The following is a 7,269-nucleotide window of genomic DNA, read 5'->3' on the forward strand; positions in this document are numbered from 1 at the left end:
CACCAGTTGCCAGACAGCAAATTGAAGACTTACCTCTTGAGATCCCTCTTAGCGTGGCTCTGATTACATTGATGTTGCCAGGGGAATAGACTTTTAAATGAAATGTTAATAGCACGCCAACTAGTTCCAAAGTGTCTTTCGTTGCCCTCAGCTCTCGTGGTGATCATACTCGGTTTCACTTCCTGCTTTGCCCACTCAGCCTGTTCCTGGGAAATATTTAAGCATGTGGTTAGGAGAGAAATTTAGTTCGATTTAGATTTAGTCATTTCATACTGTCATTCTTTTATTCAAAATAGCTTTCAAATTTTGCATATAAAGTAAAGGGTTTATTATAGCGTGGTCATACGTGTTTGCCATTATAGGTTCTCGTTCATTCCCTTCCCATGGTTCCCTGTTCTTCTGTGACACCTCCCTTGATGGTCCTTCTTCCCCATTCGGTGACTTTTACAGAATGAAATTTCCCAATGCTTAAACTGGTAAGTAAGTTTGTTCAAGCTCCATGTGTGTGCGCACACGTGTGTGTGTGTGTGTGAGTGTGCACGTGTGTGAGAGTGTGTCTGTGTGCGCACTTCTACAGAAGTCAATGTCTGCTGTTTTCTTCACTTGCTCCCTACCTTACTTTTGAGATAAGCTCCTTTACTGAGCCTAGAACTCACTGGTTGGCTACACTGACTGACCAGAAAGCCCCAAGGATCCTCCCGTGTCCACCGTCCCAGCTGTGAGATTCAGACCACTCACTCTGTGACTTTTTTTTTTTAAAACGTGGATGCTGATGAGCCAAATTATGGTCTTCATGTTTGCCTGGTGGGTTCCTTTACTGTCAGAGCCAGGCCCTTGTGGTGAAGTCATCCTTCTACAGTGTGTGATTAGGCACCTGTGTGAAACAAACGAAGCACTGGCCCATCATTAGAGTCAGTGTGATTTGATTGGGAGTGACATGATGCCTGATTTGTCCAATGACCAACAGCCCCGTATATTGAGGTGACAACTTGTCTATTTTACAGTTTACATGACATGCTAAATCTTGTGTCCTTGTGCGTGTGTCTGTGTGTGTTTACACAACTGTTCATGCATGTTAAAGCGTTGCATGAAATATTTGACTATTTGTTCTAAAGAGTATGGTAAAGTTTTTAATCTACTGAAATATTCAGGTACCTTCTAGTCTAAGATATCACTTACCAAATTCATTTCTCTTTGGAAAAAAAAGCCAGTTAAGACTTTGAAAAAAATTTCTGTTTCCCCAAAATCTAACTGCTTTATCTAGTTGTACCATATGCCAGGCAAATCTGGAAATTTGATTTTTTTATAGCATTTTGTGATTTTTCTACTTGGAATTATAATTGTGAAGCCGATTTATGTTTTATTTCTTGAGGTTATCAGATATACATTCTAATGTAAATTAGACTTCCTGCTCTCAAATTAATATCCCTGAAATGTAATATGTTCTCTGAGATAGTTTCCCACTGTTCCATTGCTCAATGACATTTTACTAAATGTAAGATCCAGTCTAAATTCTTTTCTTCTTGTGAAAAATCTTTGTTAATTCCCAAAGTTATTTCTGCTCCTCCAAACAATAATTACTCAATTATCTGTTAGGCGTGGGGCTTGGATTTCATTCTGAAAATTTATTATCTTGATGTTTGAAACTTTATTTAATATTTGACCCTAATCTCTTTTCCATTATCTTTGTCATGTCTATCTCAATAATTCCAGTGCACCCGATCTGTTAACCCCTGAGCTCACTTTGACTTTCTACTCTGATTTTGTTTGGGTCGTGTTGGCAGAGGTTTCTGTCCTTCCCGGTCCTGCAGCAAGCACACAGAAACTATATTATTTATAATATTTACAACACCGCTTGGCCAATAGCTTAAGCATATTGAGATATCTGTCAATCTATCTATCTATATATAGCTCTTACATCTTAAATAAACCAATTTCTATTATCTTATATTTTACCATGAGGCTCATGGTCTACCAGCAAGGTTCCAGCTGGCACTTCGCATCTTTTTCCTTTGGCAGCTGCATGGTGTCTCCCTGACTCCACCTTCTTCTCCCAGCATTCAGTTTAGTTTTCCCCACCTAACTCTGTTCTGCCCTATCATAGACCCAAGTAGCTTATTTATTAACCAAAAAAAGCAACACATATACAGAAGAGAATCCCACATCGGGGTCATTCATGATGTGTCCCCCAGTTCTTCATGTTGTGTCCCCCAGTCCTTTGTGTTGTCATCTCCAGTCCTTTGTGGTGTACCCCCAGTCCTTCATGGTGTACCCCCCATCTTTTGTGGTGTGCCCACTTCCTCATGGTGTGCCCCACTTCCTCGTGGTGCGCCCCCAGTCCTTCATGGTGCGCCCTACTTTTGAGTTCCCTACTTCTGTTCCTCGCCCCTTCCTCCCCAGCTCTGTACCCTACAGTGATCATCATTCCCTTACTTGAGGGACTTATGATATTTGCATCCCAATTCTTCACTTTCTCAGATTTATGTCTTCTTCCACCAAAGCACACATTCCTTCTAAAGGCCAGGTTTGAGCTTAAGCCACCCCGCCCCCCCGTCCCCCCATCACCTGGGACAAGACTCACACAGTGTCAGAGACCATGCGAGATGTGGCGTTCTTTCAGTTTCTCTTGGCTAGTTTTGGGGCATGACACAAGTTGATGGCAGATAAGACACTCTTTATTTCTACCTGCCCGTCTTCCAGCTAGCAGTGCTCTGTGGTGGCGTTTCCTGAATGGCTAATGCTCGACGATAAAGACACATGGCACTGTAGAATATAAATAGGAAAGGTATTTTTTATGAAGGATGAAGGGAAGAAAGCTTTCACTTTCTCTTCACACTTTTTGACTTTGGCTGGAAAAAGGCTATCTCAGCAGAGACTCGTATGCTGTACACAGGAGAAACTGCAGCAGACCTGGAAGTCTAGCTGCATGTGCACCAGACTGTGAGAAAAGCCCGTCCTCGTTTAAAAGCCATGTTCAACTTCCAAATGAAGAATATGACTTCTGTCTCATAAGCTAAAATCCCAGAGAGAACACGGCTTCCTCCCTGGTGAAGCCTCAGGGTCCTGAGGAGCTCTGGGGCAGAAAGCAGGCCGGTGCAGAAGGCTGCAGCTGGACCTTGTGATTCCCCTGGTCCTGTGTAAGAAGCTTCCATGTGCTCCCACGCACCCCAGAGTCTTCCCGATGGTGCTGAGCCACCTGCCCGCCCACCCCCTTCCCTGCTGATGGGCGGTTCAGCGAGTCTTTAGTCGCTGCAGGCAGGGACCTTGGGCTGTCATGTGGAATTTGGTAAATTGAAGGCGAGATGATGGAAAGATAGTTGTGGTTTCTGTTCAAGTCAGGAGTCTAATTTTAACCCTTTATCTGCACATTATTAATATGCAATGGCTGCTTCTGCATGGTAAGCCTGGGATACGTTAATCAGCATAATATATACTGACCAGACCTCAGAGCTCATTGCTAGTGGGAGGAGAGATCCGTTAATGGACTGACTACTTAGAGGGTAATAGGGACTATGAGAGGAAGGGACAGAGAGCTATGGGAGCCTGTGGTCATCAGAGCGGTCAGAGTGTCAAAGAGGAAGGGAATACCTTTGTAAGTCATTAATGTGTGATCTCTGAAGGTGAATTTGACCTTCCGGGAGAACTTGTTGGCACTGTTTCAAGGGGAGGATTCCTATGCAGCCTGTGCTGTGTCTATGGTCTTGGTCCCAGTTTCACACACACACACATACACACACACACACACACACTCATACTCACACACACACACACTCGTACTCATGCACACGCACACTCATACTCATGCACACACACACACACACACTCATACTCATGCACAACACACACACACACACACAGAGTACTGTGCCTACTTCTGGGCTTTCTCCTCTTTAATGAAGTAATATTAGTAACTTAATTGTCCTGAGTTCTGGGCATCATGTTACAGAATTATTGAACTTGAGAAGGGGTCAGACAAGGCAGCTGTGTACCTGGGTAGCAGGGAAACTGTCAGAAGCATGGCCGGAAGCAGAACCCTTAAGCCACGGTAGAGTAGAGCTGGATTGTTGCCATTGATAGAGGAAGGGTATCGTGTTTGCCCTAAACATACACCAAACATTTTCACCCTGCCAGCAGAAGAGTTTTGGCCCCTAGATGCCCTGCTCACCAAATTGGAAACATGAGGTGCTGACTCAACCACGAAAAGAAAGTGGACATTGAGTTTGAAGCTTCCATGACGTAACAGCTTGCTCTTTCTCAAAAGTGACCTGTTTCTCTTGAGGCCCAATGTTTCACTTCCCACACTTTCTTCCTGGGAGAAGAGGGGATGAAATCAGTGTGTTGGCTCCGGGCACTGTGGTGAAAGGTCTTGTCTCATTCAGGAGGCAGGCAAGCTGGACTTGCAGCTGAGTGTGGCGGGTGTTTATTCTCGTGGTCCGCTGTCCACCCGCATTTCCATTACAAGGTCGATCTCACAAAGAACTTTCAAGGTAGATGTATCAAAGAGCTTTACTCAGGCTCCTACTTTACCACACTGCACTTTTTTCTCTTCTGCCTGGAATCTTGGGCCTCTGGGCTTTTTTCAAAGGCTCCTTTCCGCTTTGTAGGAGGGCTTAAATGTTACATGGTGGCAGTGGCAACATTTGTTGTTTTGTTTCCTTGGAACCGAGCTATGTAAATAAAGCTGTGGCGGGAGAGTTATGCTGCTTCCATCCATTGTCGCCAGCCAGAGCTGGCAGGTCACGCAGGAGATCCTTTTACATTTGCCCCTGGAGTGATCTCAGAGTTACCTTTTATATCAGCTCTGAGGCCAACGACAGCCGCGAAAGCTGAAGATGGAGGGCCAGAGTGGGGTGGATGCAGATGAGATGGCCACGGAGGCAGCCCTGGATGTGCTCCAGTACACACGTTCCACACCGCCGCCATCAAAGCTAGCCTCAGTGAGGGACCAGGCATGGGAAGGAAGCCAACAGAGTCGATAGTTGGCCCCGAGGACCTGGGGATAAAAAATACGGAAAATTGTAAATAAAAATTGAGCGATCTGCTTTTGCTTTTAGGGGGCTCCAAAATGTACCAGGCAGGGGTGTGTGACCTTTCTGTGTTACCCAGAAATGGCTGTCTAACCAGCTGGAAAGGGGCATGTGTTAGGGAGCCCTGTGGTTGGAGACTCTGGAAACAGCAGGTTTTAAATATTCTGATTCTGTCCCTCACAGTGAGTGTCAAGGCAGCCATAGCCTAACTGGTGAGGAGGTCTGAGTGGCCCAGAGGACCTATTCAGGGGAGTCCCAGATGCCTAGGAAGCAGATCCCACCAGTAAAGTGTGAGCTGCAGAGTTAAAAGGGATCGTCTGCTTGCCTTGTTGCAGTTCCCTGACGCTGACGTCAGCGTGGCTCATTAAAAGCCCAGTATTGACATGGGCTTGGCCATTCAGTACCCGAAGCAGGGCTGGAGAGACAGCTCAGCGCTTGAGAACACTGGCTGCTCTTTCAGAGGACCCAGTTCAGTTCCAAGCTCCTGTATGGTGGTTCACAACCCTGTGTGACTCTAGTTCTGGGGAATCTGGTGCTCTCTTTAGACCTCCACAGGCTCTAGCACCCACATGGTGTGCAGACAGACATGTAGGCAAAGCACCCATACACTTAAGAAAGAAAAGAAATATTAAGTGTCTTCTGTATACACTGGGGAATCACATTATCTTGCTTAACCAAATTCTTTTAACTAAAGGTTATGAATAAACTGATTGAAAATTCACTGTTTATTATAGAACGTATACACCATAGATAAAGCAAGATTGGTGTATTTGAAATAGTATTTTAACGTGTTATGTTTTCTGGAACACTGAGGCTGATTATATTTGATTTGTGTAATCCTTTTGTGTTAACTGCAATTCTTGTTTTCTTATTCTGCATGACTATTTTTGGTAAAAACGTACAAAATGTAAAGCTTACTGTAGCCATTTGCAAGTGTCAAATCCAGTGACATTAAGCATGCCTAATGATGAGGAGCTTTTTTGTGTGTCGGGGGATGTGTTGGAGTCTTTCTCCATTAGTATCATATTTTTTGAGATAAGGGGTTCTAATTGAAGCTGGAGCTTAGCAGTTGGCGAGCCTGGGTAGCCATCAAGTCCCAGGCAGCCTCCTGTCTCTGCTATGTGACACTGGATTTCAGGTGTGTGCTAGCGGTCTGAACTTGGGTGCTCCTCATGCATTTTGCCAACTGAGCCATCGCCCCAGACTGTGATGATAGTGTTGCTGGTTTGTTTGGCTGGTTTTTTTCTTGATGACAGACTTGGAATGTGCCCTGTTTGCCTGGGTGACACCGACCACATCTGGCTTGTCAGCATCAAGAATGTTGGCTGTTAAGATGGGCATTAAGTGACTTGGACCAGTTAAGGTTAAGCATTACAGCACCGTTTATTGTGTCTGCTTCTGCCTCACAACAGCTCGTCTCCCCTGGTCCGTGTAGTAAATAGTTGAGAAAAGGTACTTATAGTTCTCAGTCTTGGATGACTAGGGTCATATCGCATGTCTTGGAGTATCTAACTTAGCTGGAGAAGCTGATTCCCCAGTGCTAAGGCAGATGTGTTTTCAGGACAGACACGATGTGAAGCCAACCTTTTAAAAGATGGGTTTGTTACAAAAGCTACTGTTGTGCTAATAAATGACCACGCTGCGTGTTGCTGTGCGTCTCTCCCTGCCCTAAGCATTTGAGTGATGGCTGCCTTACTTAACCGTGAAGTCGGTTCCAGTAGGTAAAAAGCCATGTTTATGTAATACAAACAGCAGTGGCCTGTGTTATAGGTTGACAGTTGACACTTTGCTTACTAGAGATCCATCCAGTGGGGAAGGATGTGAGACCGCCACCCTAACCATTCTGCCACCTCCCTTCCAGCTGTCCCAAATGTTCCCTCTCCTTTATCAAGCCATTCTGGAGGAAAGTCTGTATTTAAATGCATGATATGAAGTTATCTTAACTGCATCTTAATAGATTTACCAGGAAACAGGCTGTGTGTATAATTATCATTTAAATGGCAATTAAAGGCAGGTTTTCCCGCCTTGTCGTTATTAGAGTAGCGGGTAGGTGTTTCTCCGCATGAGTTGTGTAGGCAGGGATGCATCCTTGCTCCGGTTGTCAGTCTTAATTACTTCGTAGGCAATCGGGATGGATGAAGAAGCTCCTGCCCGTTTTGCTTTACTAGATGAGATACTGAGCCTTGGGCCAGGAAGGACCATGTAGATTTTATTTACGAAGTCCGTCTCCCTCCCTCCCTCC

General features: G+C 45.0%; 1 protein-coding gene across 2 annotated transcripts in view; it reads left to right on the plus strand.

Moving 5' to 3' along the window:
• Lrrc8b (leucine rich repeat containing 8 VRAC subunit B) overlaps window positions 1–7,269 on the plus strand; it is a 63,718-nt gene that overhangs the window by 28,342 nt on the left and 28,107 nt on the right. Inside the window, exon 2 of one of the 2 annotated variants that reach the window (XM_026785083.1) lies at window positions 363–476. The exons of the other annotated variant lie outside the window; for it this stretch is intronic. The gene's annotated coding sequence lies outside the window, so the exon portion shown is untranslated. The remainder of the gene's footprint in view (window positions 1–362; window positions 477–7,269) is intronic. 2 annotated transcript variants of the gene reach the window in all.

The sequence above is a fragment of the Microtus ochrogaster genome, linkage group LG1, assembly GCF_000317375.1.
Source record: "Microtus ochrogaster isolate Prairie Vole_2 linkage group LG1, MicOch1.0, whole genome shotgun sequence".
In the NCBI taxonomy this organism is placed as follows: domain Eukaryota; kingdom Metazoa; phylum Chordata; class Mammalia; order Rodentia; family Cricetidae; genus Microtus; species Microtus ochrogaster.